The sequence below is a fragment of the Triticum aestivum genome, chromosome 6B (genome assembly GCF_018294505.1).
Source record: "Triticum aestivum cultivar Chinese Spring chromosome 6B, IWGSC CS RefSeq v2.1, whole genome shotgun sequence".
Taxonomy (NCBI): Eukaryota; Viridiplantae; Streptophyta; class Magnoliopsida; order Poales; family Poaceae; genus Triticum; species Triticum aestivum.
In genome coordinates, this window is record NC_057810.1 from 75,889,144 (window position 1) to 75,912,911 (window position 23,768).

A 23,768-nucleotide genomic window follows, 5' to 3' on the forward strand; every position below is an offset into this window, starting at 1 on the left:
TGGATCAACTTGAGTTAGACACGGTTACTCCATTGTATGAAGGATGCAGGCCCGAGGATACCCGCCTGAAAGTAACGCTCATGGCTCTGGAGATGAAGGTAAAACACAAAATGACCAACGCATTCTTCGACGAGAACATGTCATTCTGGCACGAACGTCTTCCCAAGGGGAACAAGTGCCCGACCAGTTTGGAGGAGGCGAAAAAAATCGTGTGTCCTCTCGATTTACCGCACGTGAAATACCATGTGTGCATGAACAATTGCATCATTTATCGGGACGAGCACGCGGAGTCTACCATATGTCCGGTGTGCGGCGTCACTCGATACAAGAAGAGGAAGAAAGCTCCTCGAAAAGTGGTGTGGTACTTTCCGATCACTCCTCGTCTGCAGCGGTATTTCGCGGACCCTAAGGTAGCAAAGCTCCTGCGTTGGCACGCGGATAGGGAGGAGAAGAAGCGAGAAGATGACGCAAATGATCCGGAGATAGATAAAAAAGACAAGATGCTGAGTCACCCTAAGGATGCGAGCCAGTGGCAAGCGTTGAACTTCGAAGACCTAGAATTTGGGAACGATCCAAGGAACATCGTGCTGGGCGCGAGCACCGATGGAGTCAATCCGTTTGGCAGCCAGAGAAGCACACATAGCACCTGGCCTGTGTTTGTGTGGATGTACAACCTTCCCCCCTGGTTGTGCATGAAGAGGAAGTACATTCACATGAGTATGCTAATTGAAGGACCGAAACAACCAGGGAACGACATCAATCTGTATCTGGGGCTGCTGAAAGAGGAGCTTGACACGCTGTGGAAAACGCCAGCCAATACGTGGGATGCCACAGAGAAAGAATATTTCCCTATGAGAGCCGCACTGCTCACGACGGTGCATGACTATCTCGGTTACGGATATCTCGCGGGGCAGGTAGTCCACGGATTTTCTGGATGCGTAAGGTGCATGGATGACACAACGTATCGCCAGCTAGATAGAGATCCCGGGTCTTTGAAAACCGTGTTCATGGGACATCGAAGGTGGCTTCGCGACGATGACCCGTGGAGGAAACGCAAGGATCTGTTCGATGGTGAAACCGAACCCCGAAAACGCCCGTGTACGAGGAGCGGCGAGGAAATAGACAAGCTGTTGAAAAATTGGAAAGACTGCCCACTGCCGGGAAAGAAGCAAAAGGCGCCAGAGCCGGGAAAGAAGCGAAAGGCGCCAGAGCCGCTGCTGAAGGTATGGAAAACGAGGTCTGTTTTCTGGGACTTGCCGTACTGGAAGATCCACCGTGTGCCTCACAGCCTTGATGTCATGCATATCACGAAGAACGTGTGCGAGAGTCTGCTTGGTACCCTGCTCAACATGCCAGAGAGGACCAAAGATGGGCCGAAAGCAAGGGCAGACTTGAAATCAATGGGCATCAGGCAGGAGCTTCACGCTAATGATGATGATGATGATGATGATGATGATGATGATGATGAGATGATGAGGCGAAGCAGGACACAGTAAGTCGTCGCAAAGGCAAAAAGGCCAAGAAGACCGGAAATGACTACCCTCCCGCGTGCTTCACTCTAAGTCAGGAGGAGATCGAGCAGTTTTTCACCTGCCTCCTAGGAGTAAAACTTCCTTACGGTTACGCGGGGAAGATAAGCAGATACCTAGACCCAGCGAAGCAGAAGTTCAGTGGGATGAAGTCTCACGACTGTCACGTGCTGATGACGCAGATACTTCCAGTTGCAATCCGTGGGATCATGGACGCGCACGTCCGTGAAACGCTATTTGGCCTATGCAACTTTTTCGACGTCATCTCTCGGAAGTCGATTGGCGTGAGGCAACTCAGAAGGCTACAGGAAGAGAACGTGGTGATACTATGCGAGCTTGAGATGTACTTCCCGCCCGCATTCTTCGATGTTATGGTGCATCTGCTAGTCCATATAGTGGAGGACATCATCCAACTCGGGCCAACGTTCCTGCACAGCATGATGCCGTTCGAAAGGATGAATGGTGTCATCAAAGGATACGTTCGCAACATGTCACGTCCAGAGGGAAGTATAGCCAGGGGCTTTCTGACCGAAGAGTGCATCTCCTACTACATGAATTATCTAGGCATCGAGAACCCCGTTGGTCTGCCCGTCAACAGGCACTTCGGCAGGCTCGCTGGATGGGGTCACCATGAGGGTCGCCGCGAAATGCATGTCGACTTAGAGGGTCGACTCGCCGACTTTGAAAGAGCAAACCTAGTCGCGCTACAACACATAGACGTGGTCGATCCTTGGGTGGTAGAGCACAAAACCTTTATTAAGAAGACGTACAATGACCGAGGCCAACAGAGGACGGACGGAGATATAATCAAAGAGCACAACTCATGTTTCACGCATTGGTTCAAGCAGAAGCTTCTGTCGTACCCTTTACATGAGGATTCTTCCACGGAAGAACAACTCATGTTTCACGCGTTGGTTCAAGCAGAAGCTTCTGTCGTACCCTTTACATGAGGATTCTTCCACGGAAAAACAACTCATATTCGCCTTGTCATAGGGCGCCGAGCACAACCTGATGACCTATGAGGCGTACGATATCAACGGCTACACATTCTACACCGAGGCCAAGGACATGAAGAGCGATGGTTATCAGAACTCCGGGGTAACGATGGAATCCTACACCGGTAATGACAAGGACAGATACTACGAAAGGATCGAGGAGATCTGGGAGCTGAGCTACGCTGGAGAGAAGGTCCCGATGTTTCGTGTCAGATGGGCGAAGAGCGTCCTAAAAGAAGACCGGTATTTCACCACCATGGTTATACCCGAAGCCAAATCCAAGACCGCGGGCGCAGACGTCACCGCGAAAAATGAGCCATGGGTACTGGCTTCTCAAGTTGACCAATGCTTCTTCATTACCGACCCGTCAAAGCCCAGTCGTGTTGTTGTGAGGAGAGGCAAAAGGAAGATCATCGAAATGGATGGAGTAGCCAATGAGCAAGACTTCGACAAGTACGGCGACCCGAGGATCGAACATGACGACGATGATGAAGTAGCAGCATACACCACAAGAAGAAGCAGGACCACCCTACCTAAAGGACGTCTGTTCCACAGAAGAACTCCATTTGCGAAAAAGAAGGGCAAGAAGATTGTGAACAGATAGCTAGCTAAGATCGATTGTATTTAAATCGTAGCCTTCATTTCTCGATTGTATTTCATGGGCACTTTTTGAACTATCATGAATATTTTTAAATTTCATGGACACTCGATCTCAATCCCCCTCCATCTCGATCGCTATCCCACCTCGCCAGATCCGGTCCCCCTCGCCGCCGAGCACCCCCCGGTCCACCGGCCGCCGCCGCCGACCCCCCGCACCCCTCCCCTACTCAACCGCCGCCACCGACCCCCCGCACCCCCCGCACCCTCCCCCGCTCCACCGGCATTACTGTTTGATGATATTTTTAAAAAAATTATTACTGTCTTATAAAAAATATTACTATTATGATTTAAACAAGTTTGAACATATTTAAACACAAATAAGTATCAAACAACATTTTAAATGCATAAAAAAAATTGTGGAGCCTGGGAATCGAACCCAGGACCTCCTGGTGTGAGAACTGGCTGCTGACCAGTCGAGCTAGTAGAGGGAACTTGATGTGGATCAGGTCAGGTGGAAGATAACCTGTTGGCTCGAGCAGAAATCAAAAAAAAATACTAATGGCGCACCAGGGTGGGGTGCGCCATTAGTATCGATGTACTTATGGCGCACCGAGGGGTGGTGCGCCATTAGTATTGTGCCGCCCCGGCCCAAACCTATCCCCTCTCTCTCCCTCGCCCTCGCCCTCGATCCCCTTCCCCTCTCCTCTCCCGACGCCGCTGCCCCGCCGCCTCGACGCCGCCCCAACGCCGCCTCGATGCCTCGGCGCCTTCCCGTCCGACGGCGCCAAGCACTGCTACGCGCTCCCCGTCGCCACCCGCGCGCGCTACCTCGTCCGTGCCACCTTCCTCTACGCCGGATTCGACGACGACGACGCCTTCCCGGAGTTCGACCTCTACCTCGGCGCCACCCGCTGGTCCCCCGTCGTCACAAGGGAGGTCGTCGTGCTGGCACAGTCCTCCATCGTCTCCGTCTGACTCTTCAACGCCACCACCAGCCGGCCCTTCATCTCGACCCTCGAGCTCCGGCCCCTCAACGGGTCGCTGTACCGCACCGACGCCGAGGCCCGCGCCTTCCTCGCCCTCGCCACCCGCATCAACTTCGGCGCACCCTCGCCAGATCCCGTCAGGTCTGTCTTCCCCTTTCCCCATTCTTTTTGTTCTGATTATGATTTTAAAATGTAATCAATCTTCTTTCACTTGCTATTCTTCCTACAAATCACTGGATTCGTAGACTATATGCCTACATGCCAAATGGTGACTTTTTCTTTTACACAAGTAAAATGTGGTCAACCAATTGAACCCAAAATTTGTCATCTCCAGCAAACTAGTGTCTTTTTCTTGTTTGTAGATTAATATGGATGTTGGTCTTCCTTAGGTTCAAAACCAATAAACCAAACTAACTTGTCATTCTTGTTTTTAATCACTGTGACAACACATAATTTATGTTAAGAAACTGATGACATTTCAACATTTTACTTATTAAACCAACCAAGGTTGCACCTGCACAACCTTGAGCTGGGAGGTGATGTCAAGCATAGTCACTTCTGCCAGATATGGCTTGTAAAAGCCAGGAGAAATACTGTCCTTCTTTGTTTCTTGAAAGCTCGCCGAGAAGTTAACTCCTAGGGTTTTAGCAGTTATGTATAAAAAAACATAGAAAAGCCCGGCGGAATTAACTTTGGATTTTCTGCATTTAACTAAAAAACCCATAAAGAGTACAGTTCATTATTGAATAAAATGAAATGGCAGTTTATTTAGAAATTTGGAGCAGTTGTTCTATGGTTTTTTTAGCACAAAAAGTCTGATTATATAAGCAAAAACAATTGTTAGCTTTTAGATGTTGTGGTGGTTCACTTGGGGGTATGTGTAGCAGTTAGCAAAAACAGAGGACTAAAGTGCTCTGTTTTGGCAAACCAGTGCATGCATGCCTTTTTTCTTCTTCATTTTTTTTCACTGACGACGAATGCTGGCAACTCGACAGCAGCTAGCTAGCAGGTGTTCCTTTACAAGCATAGTAGAGAGCATAGTATGGATTCTAATGTTCAACTCTGACTAAACAGGTTCTGCAAACGGTCTTTTACTGCACTTGACTGAAGAAGTAGGTGTCTGCTATATCCTGCACTTGAGGTGAGTTGTGTTCTCAGGTTTACATTGCAATGGGCACTCTTCTTGTAAACACAAATTCAGATTTATATACTATATGCTGGCATGACTGTTTTTATTAGGCAGGACAGTGCAGTAGTTGATGTATCTTGGGTTGATTATAAAGTTGCTTGGGTTTAATATTACCCAGCATGATGATGTATCAATGTAGCGTTAGCATATGATCCAAGTGCTAGTACTGCTAGTAAATAGCTAATACAGTTAATGAAGAAGAAAAAAAACTGCTACTACTGCTAGTAAATAGTATCAGACTGAATGTCTTTTATATATGGCCAATACAGTCTGATGGACAATACAGTTATTGAAGAAGAAGAAAAACTTCTAGTACTGCTAGTAAATAGCATCAGACTGAATGTCTTTTATATATGGTACTGCTAGTAAATAGCTTCTTCTATATACTAATTTGCATCAAAGTGTAGAACAAAGCATCAGACTGAATAACTAACAGTGGGTAATTAACCTAACTATTCATTTTTCCTTAGGTTAATATTAAAATGTCCAGTGTATATATATTTGAAAATGATTGCTGCTAGATGTTAATTTGTTGGTACTAGCTAGAATTTGGCACTGAAAAGCAAAAGCAAAAGCTAATTAACTGCTGGGTAATAGCACTGGTACTAGGTAGCTAAAATATGTGTTCTAAAACACTGAGAGCAGAAACACTTACTACATACATATGCTCAAGAAACACTTACTAACCAGAAAAGGTTTTGACTTGAAATGTTAATAGCACAGAGAGCACCACAAGTTAAACACCTCAATCTGTTAGTATTTGTCAGCATTTTCTCACATTCTTCTTGCATCTGATCCAGTATTGCTTGTAGTGGTTTGTCCAAAATGTTGAATGATACTTCTTGGAGATGCATATATTGTTTCACCTCTTCACATGCCAATGTATTTTCCATGCTGTGATGGAGGCCTTTTTTGCCTTGTCCACCCGAGAGGCCCTTGAGTTTGCTGGAATGTCGATTAACTTCCGTTCCAGCAAATTCGGGTACTCCATATGTCCTATTTTCAGCAAAGGTCATGCTGAAATTTTTCGTGAATTTTAGCATGACTTTGCTAAAAATAGGACATATGGGGTACTTGTGACTAATGCATGGGCCGGGGTACTTGTGACTAATGATGAAAGCTTAGGCTTTTAGGGTGCCTCGGCGTCGAAAAACCCTCAATGATAAAAGCTTAGCTTTTAGGATGCCTCGGTGTCAACAAACCCTAAATGATGAGACCATGGTATTGTTCCTTGACAATAACCAACTTTTTGACCAAACTTTGTTCCTATTTAGAGAGAAACATGGCCAACAACGATGAGGCCGGGGGTTCGGGCGGCAAGGCATTCTGGCAGCTGTCCCAGGAGATGGAGGAACAACCTCACTTGTATGAGGATGCCGCCTTCCCCACCGATCCTAAGACCACTGATGGTACCGCCGAGGATGACCCCACTGATGCCACCACTGATGGTGCCGCCGAGGATGCCACCACTGATGATGGCGGCGCACGCACAGATGGCAGCCAACCGAAGAGGCAACGGAAGGACCGGCGCCCGACCGTGCTGTTGAGGAACGTAGTAATTTCAAAAAAATTCCTACGCACACGCAAGATCATGGTGATGGCATAGCAACGAGAAGGGAGAGTGGTGTCCACGTACCCTCGTAGACCGTAAGCGGAAGCGTTATCACAACGCGGTTGATGTAGTCGTACGTCTTCACGACTCGACCGATCCAAGCACCGAACGTACGGCACCTCCGTGTTCAGCACATGTTCAGCTCGATGACGTTCCCCAGGCTCCAATCCAGCTAAGCGTCGGGGATGAGTTCCGTCAGCACGACGGCGTGGTGACGATGATGATGTTCTACCGGCGCAGGGCTTCGCCTAAACTCCGCGACGATATGACCGAGGTGGAATATGGTGGAGGGGGGCACCGCACACGGCTAAGGAACGATCCGTAGATCAACTTGTGTGTCTATGGGGTGCCCCCCTCCCCCGTATATAAAGGGGAGAGGACGAAGGGGCCGGCCTAAGGGGAGGCGCGCCCTAGGAGGGGGAAACCTACTCCAAGTAGGTTTGCCCCCTCCCTTTCCTATTCCAAGAAGGAGGGGAAAGGAAGGAGTGGGAGAGGGGGAAGGCAAGGGGGGCGCCCCCCCCCCCTTCCTTGTCCTATTCGGACTCAAGGGGAGGGGGCGCGTGTCACACCCTAGCTAGTCATGCATCAGAGTGTGTGCATCATGTTTAAAATTCCATTTAATTTGAAATGGGGATTTGTGAAACCCTCAGAATCATTTCTGAAAATGACCCAAATAAAAATTTCTCCAAAAGGGTCCAAGAAAATGCTCATGTTGCTCTCTGAAAATATTGGACAGAGATAAAAATCAAACCAATATTTTTAAGAGCTCATAGGTATTTATTTTGGGCATTTGGAATTAATGCATAAATATTTGCTTTGGAAATATATTAGTTATATATATTAATATATGTCCAAATATTATACCATTTATAAAGGAGCTCTGGAATAATATATCTAGCTCCTGCAAAAATTGGCATAAGGTAAATAAATGATTTAATATTTTATTTAAATCAAAACAAATGTCAGAAATTAGAAAAGAAAAATAAATAAAAGGAGGAGCTTACCTGGGCTCCTTCCTGTCCGGCCCAGCCAGCTGGCCGGCCCAGCCAGCAGGCGGCCCAGCCCGCCTCCCTCCTCTGTCGTCTTCGTCCTCGACAGAGGGAGGGGAGTGTGGCCGGCGCGCGCGCGCGCCACCGCGCCACACCACCTGCTCGCCTGCCTGCCTGCCCTCCCCTCCTCGTCTCGATGCCCCGGACGACGCCACGCCCTCCCCCCTGCTCTCTCTCACTCTCCCGCGGTTCTTCCCTCCTCTCCCTCGCTCTCTCTCTCTCACGGCCGAACACCACCATCGCCGCCGTTCGCCATAGCAGCCGTCACCGGCCACCCCTCGCCCCTCCGCTGAGCTCAGGAGCTCCGCCTCGTCCCCCTCTTCCTCCCCACCAAGCCAAGCCCCTCCGGAAGCCCTGCATCGCCGCCCACGTCGCCGTTCCCCTCCTCGGCCACCGGAGATCGTCGCCGTCGAATCGAGAGCCACCGGACGTCCCCGAGCCCGCTAACCGTCCCTGCAGCACCGCGGTGAGCTCCGCCACCGTTTCCCCCTCTTTTCCCCCTCGTTCCCTCACCGTAGCCTCCTCCCCACCACGGCCGAACCTCCGCCGTCGCTGAGCTCGCCGTCGACGCAGCTCCGGTGACCATTTGGTCACCCCGGCGAGTCCAACAAGTCCGTAAGGACCCGTAGAGCCCCTCCAGTGCCTCAGCTCCCTCGCTTGCGAGCAGCAGCGCCGATTCCGACCGCACCCGAGCTCCGGCCGCCGCTCACGAGCTCGCCGTCGTCGATACCGGCCACCTCAGGCACGGCCACCACCACCGTTCGACGCGCGGGAACAAGGGCTCTCCAACGAGCCCAAGCACGGCCTCGCCCGTGCCCTGTAGCGTGTTTCCGTGTCGCGCCGCCGTCTCGGGCCTCGCCGGCGTCATGTCGCCGGTGGGTTTGACCTGTTTGACCTGGGGTTTGACCCCCCCAGGGTCACTGACGCGTGGGCCCCGTCGGCCAGGTGGTCAGATTAGTGCTAATCACTGTTAGTCAACCCCCCTGACACTGACCAGTGGGCCCCAGCGCCACTAATTCCTAATTAGAATTAAACTAACCCTGTTTAACCCCCCTGTCACTGACGTGTGGACCCCACACGTCAGGTTTGACCCCAGCCAGCCGCAGTTGACCACTGACGTCATGCTGACGTCATGCTGGCGCAATATATATATTTCTGGATTTAATTTAAATCAGGAAATTCCAGAATATTATTTAAACTTCAAAAATTCATAACTTTTATTCTGTAACTCCAAATTAGACAAATTATATATGAAAAATGATCAGAAAAATCCAATCTATCCATCTGTACTATTTTCATGCATGATCAAACAAGTTAAATTGATGTTTTAAGCAGAACAAGGAAAAGCACTTTAAAAGGCCATGTTTGAGTTTGAAATTTGAATCTTTGATTCAAATTTGTTCAAACCCTTCTGGTTTTAGTTGCATTAGCCCAACACACTCATATTGCCATGTTTCATGCATGCATCATATTGTTGCACATTGTTTGGTGATGGTTGTGTATCGGTGTCCTTTGCGACAGGTTCTGCCTCCGAGGAGTACCGTGATTACCCTAACGAAGAACCATATCAGTGCATCGAACCATCAGGCAAGCAACCAACCATTTGATCATATCGATACAATCCCATGTTCTCGCTCCTGCTCTCTTTTACTGCATTAAGACAACGCGTTTCAAACTGCTGTGTGCTACGGTAGTTGAACCCATTTCCTCTGCATGACCTGTCATTGCCACAGTAACTAGATGAAACCCACTAGCATGTGTAGGAGTTGATTGAGCCATATGTATGTGTTGTTCCTACCTTGCTATGCCTGCTATGCTTAGAGTCGTGTCAGGTCTGGTTCATCTGGGTGATGGGCTAGAGTGAAATGATTATGTCGGTAATGAGAGTGGTGTGGTGAACACGATTTGGTAAAGGTATCGATGAGAGGCCATGTAGGAGTACATGGTGGGTTGTTTCATTGAAGCCGACCTTAAGCACTGAGATCTGTATGTGTGATTTAAGATACAGCTACTACCATGCATTGGGCCCTGAAATATGACCCGCTCGACTTCTTATTCACCCTAGCTCTCTGTCCAGGAGTTGCAAGTAGTTTCTGGTGTTTGTAGTCTACTGGAGGCCGTGGACAGCGCTGACCGTAGGGGTGGGCTGTGATGCGGTAGGTACGTGGCCGGGTGTACCGAATACCCGTTAGGTATCTCGGGAACCCTGTTCACATCGTTCGGGGCCGTATGGGAAACCTCGGCCGGACTCCCTGCGGATGGAACCTGGATAGGTGATAAACCTGGACTAGAGGCTTAAGTGTCTAGGTAGGTCGTGGTCTGCCGAGCACATGTCGTGTGCAGACGCTAAGTGGTGGAAACATGTATGAATAAGTACACCCCTGCAGGGTTATCATAATCTATTCGAATAGCCGCGTCCGCGGTAAAGGACTACTTGGTTGCCTATACAGTTCATAGACAAGTAAATGGAAACTACTAAAAGCCTCAAGATAAGTGTGAGTGCCGAGGATGGCTCTTCCGTAGGAAGACGGAGGCGGATCCTCGGTAGCGTATTGAATTGGTGAGTAGTGGACTCATGTGCGCAAAACCATTTCAAGTTGAAGTATCGTAGGATAGTCTAGCCAAGAGTCAAAGCTGGCTTGCTGCAATAACTCCACCAACCCTTCTTGATAATATGCATGTATGTAGGATCTGATGTAAGTCTTGCTGAGTACCTTTGTACTCATGTTGCTATAATCTACATTTTTACAGAAGACGCTGCAACCCCTTCTGATGGGTTCTATGTAGACGTTGACATCAACGAGTAGGCTGAAGGCCCAGGTGGTGACCCTGAGCTTGTGAAGGACCACGTAGTATAGCTAGGCTTTCCAAGCCTCTTTTATTTTACTAGTTGTCTGTACTCAGACAAGTTACTTCTGCTGCTGGTTTGTATGACTGTATGACTTGAATGTTGGGTCGTGAGACCCGTACCTTTGTGTATGTTATGTATGGCTCCCTGAGCCTTAAATAAAGTACTTGTGTCGTAGAGTCATGTTGTGATGCTTCGTTGTATTTGCACATATCGAGCATATTGTGTGTATGATTGAAATGCTTGGTATGTGTGGGATCTGACTATCTAGTTGTTTATCTTTAGTAGCCTCTCTTACCGGGAAATGTCTCCTAGTGTTACCGCTGAGCCATGGTAGCTTGCTACTGCTCTGGAACACTTAGGCTGGCCGGCATGTGTCCTTCTTCGTTCCTGTGTCTGTCCCTTCGGGGAAATGTCACGCTTTGAGTACCGGAGTCCTGTTAGCCCGCTACAGCCCGGTTTACCGGAGTCCTGCTAGCCCAGTGCTACAGCCCGGACCCACTTGCTGATGACCGACACGTTCGAAGCTGGGTCATGGATGCCTGTCCCTGTAAGTCTGTGCCACTTTGGGTTTACGACTAGTCATGTCAGCCCGGGCTCCTTATCATATGGATGCTAGCGACACTATCATATACGTGAGCCAAAAGGCGCAAACGGTCCCGGGCAAAGGTAAGGCGACACCCGTGGGGATACCGTGCGTGAGGCCGCAAAGTGATATGAGGTGTTACCGGCTAGATCGATGTGACATCGAGTCGGGGTCCTGACAGCGTTGGCATCAGAGCCGGACTGCCTGTAGGTTCTCCAAGCCAAACTGGTCGATGTTGAGTCTAGAAATTCTTTAGTTATATGTAGGGGAATTGTTTGTGGGATGGAACGTAAGGCTCTTTTTACTCCTTTATCTTATGACATTCTGATCTGAGTCAGTCCATTCTTCCACCGGGGGTTAAGGAATTAGGATCTATTCTCTCTATCAGGATCACGTGTTACTAATCAGTAGTACCTTATAAGTTTGATGGATACAAGCCTAGTTCAGTTCTACTACCACATTATGTTGCTAGGATGGACTCAGAATTTGATATGATGATGTTGAGTGTGTATGAAATCCTTTGTCAAATGTCTCAAAATCCTTCTTGAGCATTTACAGCTGTTATGCTGCCGAAATTTTGCTAGAAATTCTAATGCCTTTGCATTATGATTGTGCTTTCAGATGGCCACTCGCGACCTCAATCAAGTGGTTCGCCTGACTCGATGCCTAGATGTACCCGGCCATACTGCCAAGTTGGTCAGGGTAATGACTGAGGCTGGATACCGCTGGTATCCTGAGTACACGGTCGAAGAGCAATTTCCGAGACTTTAATCAAAGCCAGTATCTCTGCACTGTCAGGATATTTCCATCTTATCCTGGATCCACCGAGCCCCTTCACTGCTCCTATGGACTCGGGGTTACTATTGAGATGGCTGTGCAGGACGCCGCCTACTCTATGATGACCATTATGCGAGTCAGATCTGGTCTATTTCGGGACTCTGATTTCCGGTATATGCCAGGATCACTTCCGGGAGCACAAGGGTATCTCCAGGCTATCTATGCTGACCCCACTCAGGAGGATTCACGGACTCGCACCACTGCTGAGATGCTCGAGGATAAGGACCGTGAAAATCGGGCCTTGAGGTTAGAGCTCTTCAATACCCGTGCTGACCACTGGGCCACTTTGACTCGGTTCGCACCGGCGGTGCAAGCTGGATATTCAGATATGCGCGATCTCTATCCTGTGAGATCTGCTCTGCCAGACGTGATGGGTTGGCGTGATGTAGGAGGCATCACCCCACCTCGCGGTCCCCGCAGGCCACCGTCTGTTGGTCCAAGACCTCATCCTAGCCCCTATGGTCCACAAGCTCCGCGAGATCGTCTGTTTCCGGATGATCATGTTGAGCTTCCAGGCTATGGAGGTGACTTCTACGAGGACTACTACGGATCGGTCTGAGTTAGTGGTAGTATCACTAGTTCGCACTAGCTGTGTCGTCTATCGTCCCGCGTGACTCGTGGGATATGACCTAGTTTGTACTCTTTCCGGAGGTGTAGAAAAATAATGTATAGGAGCTTGGAATGCCTCCGATGAGATGTAATCCTCTTTCACCGTAATAGTACTTTGTTTGGTCTTGTACTAAACCCTGTATGGTGTGTATGACGATGGAATAAAAGAAGCAGTTTCTGTATCTACCATGTCATACGGATGATCATCTTGCATTTCGAGTTATTCCTTACATTTTATATCCTATGTCGGAATTTTATCATCCTGACTAAATCATTGTCTTGTTTACCTAGGATGGTCAACACGCGCACTAACCCTGCTCCTCAAGAGCAGGCCGAAGGCAGTGAAGTCAGGGATGCAAATCTGCCTCATCCTCCTTCCCTAGCCGAGGTTATGATGGAAGCTGAGAGAAACAAGCGGGAGACCAACCGTTTGTTGGAGCGTATTGAACAGAACACAGCACACCATCAGAGGACTAACGTGGTGTCACTCAGTGATTTTATCAAATTACATCCACCCACGTTCCACCACTCCGTCGAGCCTCTCGACGCTGATGACTGGCTTCGCAGTATCTCTCACAAACTGCGTTCCGCGCTGGTAGCGGAGGCTGACAAGGTCACCTTTGCTGCATATCATCTTGAAGGCCCCGCCAGTCTATGGTGGGAGAATTATGGAGCTATGCGCCCAGCGGGCCATGTCACTACTTGGGCTGAATTCAGCGAGGCTTTCCGTGAACATCACATTCCGGAGGGTCTCATGGACCGTAAACGTGAGGAATTTTGCAGTTTCACCCAAGGCCGACTTTCTGTGGATGCTTACAGCAGGGAGTTTGGTAATCTCGCACGATATGCAACTGAGGAAGTGTCTACTGACGCCAAGAAGCAAGCAAGGTTCCGTAAGGGACTTAGTCCTGAGCTTCGCCGTGACCTCCGTCTGCATGAGTGCACATCTTTTCAGAAACTTGTCAACAAGGCCATCAGTGCTGAAACTGGTCAGACTGATTATGACGCAACACGCAAGCATGGCCGTGACATGGGTTCCTCATCCGGTGCTGGTCCTCAGAAGCGCCGCGTGTGGGTACCCAACACCGCCCTGCCACCCAGGTTCACACCGAGGCCATCTTTCCAGGTGCCTCGCCCTGTTCAACCGTCTGCTCCAGCCAAGCCCTATGGGGGTCCAACTAACAATGGTCCTCCACGTACCAGTTCCGTGACTTGTTTCAAGTGTGGGGAATCTGGTCACTATATGCGTGAGTGTCCCCAGACCAACCCCAACCAGTCTGCTAAAGCTGTTGGCCGTGGCAAGCCGACAGGGAAAGTGTTCCACGCCAAGCCGGTCACCGCTTCACGTGGCCATGTCAACTGTATCTCTGCCGAAGAAGCTCAAGAGGATCCCAACGTCGTTCTCGGTACGCTTCTTGTTAATTGCCACCCGGCATCTGTTCTTTTCGATACAGGAGCCTCTCATTCTTTTATATCCGAAAATTATGCTCGTTTGCATAACGTTGCATTCTGTGACATGCCATCCACTATGGAAATTTCTACTCCTGGTTCTAGATGGCAGACCTCTAGGGTAAGTTATGGAAATGAAATCCAAGTCGACAGACTTGTTTTCCTCGCGTCTTTGATAGCCCTTAAATCTTCAGATATTAATATCATTCTGGGTATGGACTGGATGTCGGCTCATCAAGCCAAAATTGATTGCTTCTCTAGGACTGTTCAACTCACCCATCCTTCGGGGAAGATAGTCAATGTCTTGACCCGAATAGCCAAGCGACAATTATATTCTCTTAACGCCAGCCCTTTGCCAGACCTTGAGGACGTTCCGGTAGTCCGTGACTTCCCGGATGTCTTCCCAGAGGAATTGCCAGGTGTTCCACCTGACAGGGATGTCGAGTTCGTAATAGACCTCATCCCAGGAACCGTTCCGATTGCTAGAAGACCCTATAAGATGGCACCCCTAGAACTAGCCGAGCTTAAGAAACAACTCGATGAGTCCTTGAAAAAGGGTTTCATCCGCCCTAGTTCATCTCCGTGGGCTTGCCCCGTCCTATTCGTCAAGAAGAAGGATGGTACGGACCGGATGGTTGTAGATTACCGACCTGTCAACTTGGTCACAATCAAGAACAAATATCCGCTTCCCAGGATCAACGACCTGTACGATCAGCTCGCTGGATCCTCAGTCTTCTCCAAGATGGATTTGAGGTTGGGCTACCATCAAATCAAAATCAGAAACGGGGACATTCCTAAAACGGCCTTTGTTACTCGTTATGGCCAATACGAGTACACCGTCATGTCCTTCGGTTTAACCAACGCTCCAGCCACCTTTTCTCGGTTAATGAACTCAATCTTCATGGAGTATTTGGATAAATTCGTCGTGGTTTACCTCGATGATATACTCATCTACTCCAAGAACGAGGAAGAACATGCCGAACATCTAAGGCTAGTGTTGAAGAAACTTCGAGAGCATCGCCTTTATGCCAAATTTTCTAAATGTGAATTCTGGTTGTCAGAAGTGACCTATCTGGGTCATGTAATATCTGGTAAAGGTATTGCTGTTAACCCTGAGCGAGTTCAAGCCGTCCTTAATTGGACTCCACCTGAATCGGTCAAGCAAGTTCGGAGTTTTCTGGGCTTAGCGAGCTATTGTCGTCGCTTTGTCGAGAACTTCTCCAAGGTTGCTAAACCTCTAACCGAACTCCTCAAGAAAGATAAGAAGTTCGAGTGGACTCCACAATGTGAGCACAGCTTTCAGGAACTGAAAAGACGCCTGACTTCTGCTCCCGTACTGGTACCGCCAGACTTCTCCAAGGACTTTGTTATCTACTGCGACGCCTCGCGACAAGGACTAGGTTGCATTCTCATGCAAGATCGACACGTAATTGCCTACGCTTCACGGCAATTGCACCCACATGAGGAGAATTATCCTACTCATGATCTAGAGCTTGCAGCCGTAGTCTATGCACTTAAGACCTGGCGACATTACCTCCTCGGTAATCGTTGCGAAATATTCACTGATCACCAAAGTCTGAAGTACATTTTCACCCAACCGGATCTGAATCTCAGGCAAAGACGTTGGGTTGAATTGATCACAGACTTCGACTTAGGAATAACCTACACCCCAGGGAAAGCCAACGTCATGGCTGATGCGCTAAGTCGTAAATCTTATTGTAACAACCTGATGTTACAACAAAGTCAACCGCTTCTCCATGAGGAATTTCGGAAGCTTAACCTTCACATTGTACCTCAAGGTTTTCTTTCCACCTTGGTAGCAAAACCTACTCTTACGGATCAAATCATCGCTGCCCAAAAGCGAGATAAGGGAATATCTAAAATCAAAGAGAACATTGCTAGCGGAGGTGCTAGTTGTTTCTCCACAAATGATCATGGTGTTGTGTACTTTGAGAACCGTCTAGTGGTTCCCAAGAACCAGCATCTACGGCAGTTGATCCTTAAGGAGGCTCATGAATCTCCTCTCACCATTCATCCCGGTAGTACTAAGATGTATCAGGACCTACGCCAGAGGTTCTGGTGGACTAGGATGAAGAGAGAAATTGCTCAGTATATTGCTAATTGCGACGTCTGTCGTCGTGTAAAAGCAGAGCATCAACGGCCTGCTGGCACCCTTCAACCCTTAGCTATTCCTGAATGGAAATGGGATAAAATTGGTATGGATTTCATTACCGGTTTTCCCAGGACCAAGAGAGGGAATAATGCTATCTTCGTCGTTGGTCGATCGTCTTTCCAAAGTAGCCCATTTCTTACCTGTTCGTGAGAGTATAACCGCTAGTCAGCTGGCAGACTTATACATCTCCCGAATAGTGTCCCTCCATGGTGTTCCTTTGGAAATCAACTCGGATCGAGGAAGTCTTTTCACCTCTCGATTTTGGGAAAGTTTCCAAAATGCTATGGGAACCCGTCTCTCCTTTAGCACCGCTTTCCACCCTCAGTCGAGTGGTCAAGTGGAACGCGTCAACCAGATTCTAGAAGACATGCTTCGAGCCTCTGTTATCTCATTCGGAATGGACTGGGAGAAGTGCCTTCCATTTGCCGAATTCGCTTACAACAACAGCTATCAATCTAGCTTGGGTAAAGCCCCTTTTGAAGTTCTCTATGGACGACGGTGTCGAACACCCCTTAACTGGTCAGAGACCGGGGAAAGACAATTCTTTGGCCCGGATATGATTCAGGAAGCAGAAGAACAAGTTCGTATCGTTCGTGAAAAGTTGAAAACAGCCCAATCTCGTCAAAAGAGTCAATATGACCGAAAACATAAGGCTATGACTTTCGAGGTTGACGAGAAGGCTTATCTTCGGGTCACCCCTCTGAAGGGAACCCATCGTTTCGGTATCAAAGGCAAATTGGCTCCCCGTTACATTGGACCTTTTCGCATTCTCGCCAAACGAGGAGAAGTTGCCTACCAGTTGGAACTACCTCCGCACCTCTCCAGAGTCCACGATGTCTTCCACGTTTCTCAACTCAGGCGTTGCTTCTCGGATCCTATCCGTGGAGTGGACCACGAAACGCTTGATCTCCAAGATAATCTTACATATCGAGAGTACCCCATTCGTATCCTCGATCAGGCCGAACGTACCACCCGACGTCATAATATCAAGTTTCTCAAAGTTCAATGGTCGCACCATTCTGAGGATGAAGCAACTTGGGAAAGGGAGGATCGTCTTCGACTTGAGTATCCCGCCTTCTTCCCGGAGGAACCCAAATCTCGGGACGAGATTCTTTTGAGTGGGGGTGAGTTGTCACACCCTAGCTAGTCATGCATCAGAGTGTGTGCATCATGTTTAAATTCCATTTAATTTGAAATGGGGATTTGTGAAACCCTCAGAATCATTTTTGAAAATGATCCAAATAAAAATTTCTCCAAAAGGGTCCAAGAAAATGCTCATGTTGCTCTCTGAAAATATTGGACAGAGATAAAAATCAAACCAATATTTTTAAGAGCTCATAGGTATTTATTTTGGGCATTTGGAATTAATGCATAAATATTTGCATTGGAAATATATTAGTTATATATATTAATATATGTCCAAATATTATGCCAATTATAAAGGAGCTCTGGAATAATATATCTAGCTCCTGCAAAAATTGGCATAAGGTAAATAAATGATTTAATATTTTATTTAAATCAAAACAAATGTCAGAAATTAGAAAAAGAAAATAAATAAAAGGGAGAAGCTTACCTGGGCTCCTCCCTGTGCAGCCCAGCCAGCTGGCCGGCCCAGCCAGCAGGCGGCCCAGCCCGCCTCCCTCCTCTGTCGTCTTCGTCCTCGACAGAGGGAGGGGAGTGTGGCCGGCGCGCGCGCGCCACCGCGCCACGCCACCTGCTCGCCTGCCTGCCTACCCTCCCCTCCTCGTCTCGATGCCCCGGACGACGCCACGCCCTCCCCCCTGCTCTCTCTCACTCTCCTGCGGTTCTTCCCTCCTCTCCCTCGCTCTCTCTCTCACGGCCGAACACCACCATCGCCGCCGTTCGCCATAGCAGCCGTCACCGGCCACCCCTCGCCCCTCCGCTGAGCTCAGGAGCTCCGCCTCGACCCCCTCTTCCTCCCCACCAAGCCAAGCCCCTCCGGAAGCCCTGCATCGCCGCCCATGTCGTCGTTCCCCTCCTCGGCCACCGGAGATCGTCGCCGTCGAATCGAGAGCCACCGGACGTCCCCGAGCCCGCTAACCATCCCTGCAGCACCGCGGTGAGCTCCGCCACCGTTTCCCCCTCTTTTCCCCCTCGTTCCCTCACCGTAGCCTCCTCCCCACCACGGCCGAACCTCCGCCGTCGCCGAGCTCGCCGTCGACGCAGCTCCGGTGACCATTTGGTCACCCCGGCGAGTCCAACAAGTCCGTAAGGACCCGTAGAGCCCCTCCAGTGCCTCAGCTCCCTCGCTTGCGAGCAGCAGCGCCGATTCCGACCGCACCCGAGCTCCGGCCGCCGCTCACGAGCTCGCCGTCGTCGATACCGGCCACCTCAAGCACGGCCACCACCACCGTTCGACGCGCGGGAGCAAGGGCTCTCCAACGAGCCCAAGCACGGCCTCGCCCGTGCCCTGTAGCGCGTTTCCGTATCGCGCCGCCGTCTCGGGCCTCGCCGGCGTCATGTCGCCGGTGGGTTTGACCTGTTTGACCTGGGGCTTGACCCCCCCAGGGTCACTGACGCGTGGGCCCCGTCGGCCAGGTGGTCAGATTAGTGCTAATCACTGTTAGTCAACCCCCCTGACACTGACCAGTGGGCCCCAACGCCACTAATTCCCTAATTAGAATAAACTAACCCTGTTTAACCCCCCTGTCACTGATGTGTGGACCCCACACGTCAGGTTTGACCCCAGCCAGCCGCAGTTGACCACTGACGTCATGCTGACGTCATGCTGGCGCAATATATATATTTCTGGATTTAATTTAAATCAGGAAATTCCAGAATATTATTTAAACTTCAAAAATTCATAACTTTTATTCTGTAACTCCAAATTAGACAAATTATATATGAAAAATGATCAGAAAAATCCAATCTATCCATCTGTACTATTTTCATGCATGATCAAACAAGTTAAATTGATGTTTTAAGCAGAACAAGGAAAAGCACTTTAAAAGGCCATGTTTGAGTTTGAAATTTGAATCTTTGATTCAAATTTGTTCAAACCCTTCTGGTTTTAGTTGCATTAGCCCAACACACTCATATTGCCATGTTTCATGCATGCATCATATTGTTGCACATTGTTTGGTGATGGTTGTGTATCGGTGTCCTTTGCGACAGGTTCTGCCTCCGAGGAGTACCGTGATTACCCTAACGAAGAACCGTATCAGTGCATCGAACCATCAGGCAAGCAACCAACCATTTGATCATATCGATACAATCCCATGTTCTCGCTCCTGCTCTCTTTTACTGCATTAAGACAACGCGTTTCAAACTGCTGTGTGCTACGGTAGTTGAACCCATTTCCTCTGCATGACCTGTCATTGCCACAGTAACTAGATGAAACCCACTAGCATGTGTAGGAGTTGATTGAGCCATATGTATGTGTTGTTCCTACCTTGCTATGCCTGCTATGCTTAGAGTCGTGTCAGGTCTGGTTCATCTGGGTGATGGCTAGAGTGAAATGATTATGTCGGTAATGAGAGTGGTGTGGTGAACACGATTTGGTAAAGGTATCGATGAGAGGCCATGTAGGAGTACATGGTGGGTTGTTTCATTGAAGCCGACCTTAAGCACTGAGATCTGTATGTGTGATTTAAGATACAGCTACTACCATGCATTGGGCCCTGAAATATGACCCCGCTCGACTTCTTATTCACCCTAGCTCTCTGTCCAGGAGTTGCAAGTAGTTTCTGGTGTTTGTAGCCTACTGGAGGCCGTGGACAGCGCTGACCGTAGGGGTGGGCTGTGATGCGGTAGGTACGTGGCCGGGTGTACCGAATACCCGTTAGGTATCTCGGGAACCCTGTTCACATCGTTCGGGGCCGTATGGGAAACCTCGGCCGGACTCCCTGCGGATGGAACCTGGATAGGCGATAAACCTGGACTAGAGGCTTAAGTGTTTAGGTAGGTCGTGGTCTACACCCACGTCGGCTTTCGCTTGAAGTCTGCCGAGCACATGTCGTGTGCAGACGCTAAGTGGTGGAAACATGTATGAAGAAGTACACCCCTGCAGGGTTATCATAATCTATTCGAATAGCCGCGTCCGCGGTAAAGGACTACTTGGTTGCCTATACAGTTCATAGACAAGTAAATGGAAACTACTAAAAGCCTCAAGATAAGTGTGAGTGCCGAGGATGGCTCTTCCGTAGGAAGACGGAGGCGGATCCTCGGTAGTGTATTGAAGTGGTGAGTAGTGGACTCGTGTGCGCAAAACCATTTCAAGTTGGAGTATCGTAGGATAGTCTAGCCAAGAGTCAAAGCTGGCTTGCTGCAATAACTCCACCAACCCTTCTTGATAATATGCATGTATGTAGGATCTGATGTAAGTCTTGCTGAGTACCTTTGTACTCATGTTGCTATAATTTACATTTTTACAGAAGACGCTGCAACCCCTTCTGATGGGTTCTATGTAGACGTTGACATCAACGAGTAGGCTAAAGGCCCAGGTGGTGACCCTGAGCTTGTGAAGGACCACGTAGTATAGCTAGGCTTTCCAAGCCTCTTTTATTTTACTAGTTGTCTGTACTCAGACAAGTTACTTCCGCTGCTGGTTTGTATGACTGTATGACTTGAATGTTGGGTCGTGAGACCCGTACCTTTGTGTATGTTATGTATGGCTCCCTGAGCCTTAAATAAAGTACTTGTGTCGTAGAGTCATGTTGTGATGCTTCGTTGTATTTGCACATATCGAGCATATTGTGTGTATGATTGAAATGCTTGGTATGTGTGGGATCTGACTATCTAGTTGTTTATCTTTAGTAGCCTCTCTTACCGGGAAATGTCTCCTAGTGTTACCGCTGAGCCATGGTAGCTTGCTACTGCTCTGGAACACTTAGGCTGGCCGGCATGTGTCCTTCTTCGTTCCTGTGTCTGTCCCTTCGGGGAAATGTCACGCTTTGAGTACCGGAGTCCTGTTAGCCCGCTACAGCCCGGTTTACCGGAGTCCTGCTAGCCCAGTGCTACAGCCCGGACCCACTTGCTGATGACCGACACGTTCGAAGCTGGGTCATGGATGCCTGTCCCTGTAAGTCTGTGCCACTTTGGGTTTACGACTAGTCATGTCAGCCTGGGCTCCTTATCATATGGATGCTAGCAACACTATCATATACGTGAGCCAAAAGGCGCAAACGGTCCCGGGAAAAGGTAAGGCGACACCTGTGGGGATACCGTGCGTGAGGCCGCAATGTGATATGAGGTGTTACCGGCTAGATCAATGTGACATCGAGTCAGGGTCCTGACAGCGCGCCTCTTGCCCTGGCCGGCCCCTCTCTCTCTCCACTAGGTCCCGTCAAGGCCCATTACTTTCCGGGGGGGTTCCGGTAACCCTCTGGTACTTCGGTTTTTCTCCGAAAACACCCAGAACACTTCCGGTGTCCGAATATAGTCATCCAATATATCAATCTTTATGTCTTGACCATTTCGAGACTCCTCGTCATGTCCGTGATCACATTCGGGACTCCGAACAACCTTCGGTACATCAAAACTTATAAACTCATAATAAAATTGTCATCGTAACGTTAAGCGTGCGGACCCTACGGGTTCGAGAACTATGTAGACATGACCTAGAACTATTCTTGGTCAATAACCAATAGCGGAACCTGGATGTTCATATTGGTTCCCACATATTCTACGAAGATCTTTATCGGTCAAACCGCATAACAACATACGTTGTTCCCTTTGTCATCGGTATGTTACTTGCCCGAGATTCGATCGTCGGTATCCAATACCTAGTTCAATCTCGTTACCGGCAAGTCTCTTTACTCGTTCCATAATACATCATCTCATAACTAACTCATTAGTTACAATGCTTGCAAGGCTTAGGTGATGAGTATTACCGAGAGGGCCCAGAGATACCTCACCGACAATCGGAGTGACAAAACCTAATCTCGAAATACGCCAACCCAACATGTACCTTTGGAGACACCTGTAGTACTCCTTTATAATCACCCAGTTACGTTGTGACGTTTGGTAGCACCCAAAGTGTTCCTCCGGTAAACGGGAGTTGCATAATCTCATAGTTATAGGAACATGTATAAGTCATGAAGAAAGCAATAGCAACATACTAAACGATCAAGTGCTAAGCTAACGGAATGGGTCAAGTCAATCACATCATTCTCCTAATGATGTGATCCCGTTAATCAAATGACAACTCTTTTGTCCATGGCTAGGAAGCATAACCATCTTTGATAAACGAGCTAGTCAAGTAGAGGCATACTAGTGACACTAAGTTTGTCTATGTATTCACACATGTATTATGTTTCCGGTTAATACAATTCTAGCATGAATAATAAACATTTATCATGATATAAGGAAATAAATAATAACTTTATTATTGCCTCTAGGGCATATTTCCTTCAGTCTCCCACTTGCACTAGAGTCAATAATCTAGTTCACATCATCATGTGATTTAACACCAATATTCATATCTGTATATGATTAACACCCATAGTTCACATCGTCATGTGATCAACACCCAAAGTGTTTACTAGAGTCAATAATCTAGTTCACATCGCTATGTGATTAACACCCAAAGAGTACTAAGGTATGATCATGTTTTGCTCGTGAGAGAAGTTTAGTCAACGGGTCTGTCACATACAGAGCCGTATGTATTTTGCAAATATTATATGTCTACAATGCTCTGCATGGAGCTACTCTAGCTAATTGCTCCCACTTTCAATATGTATCCAGATTGCGACTTAGAGTCATCTGGATCAGTGTAAAAGTTTGCACTGATGTAACTTTTACGATGAGCTCTTTTATCACCTCCATAATCGAGAAACATCTCCTTAGTCCTCACTAAGGATATTCTTGACCGCTGTCCAGTGATCTACTATTAGATCACTATTGTACTTCCTTGCCAAAACAGGGCAGAGTATACAATAGGTCTGGTCCATAGCATGGCATACTTTTATAGAACCTATGACTGAATGCATAGGGAATGACTTTTCATTCTTTTTCTATTTTCTGCAATGGTCGGATCTTGAGTCTTACTCAACTTCACACCTTGTAACACAGGCAAGAACTCCTTCTTTGACTTTTCCATTTTGAACTATTTCAAAAATTTATCAAGGTATGTACTCATTGAAAAATCTTATTAAGCGTCTTGATCTATCTATATAGATCTTGATGCTTAATGTGTAAGTAGCTTCATCGAGGTCTTGCTTTGAAAAACTCTTATTCAAGTATCCTTTCATGCTATCCAGAATTTCCATATCATTTCCAATTAACAATATGTCATCCACATATAATATTAGAAATGCTACAGAGCTCCCACTCACTTTCTTGTAAA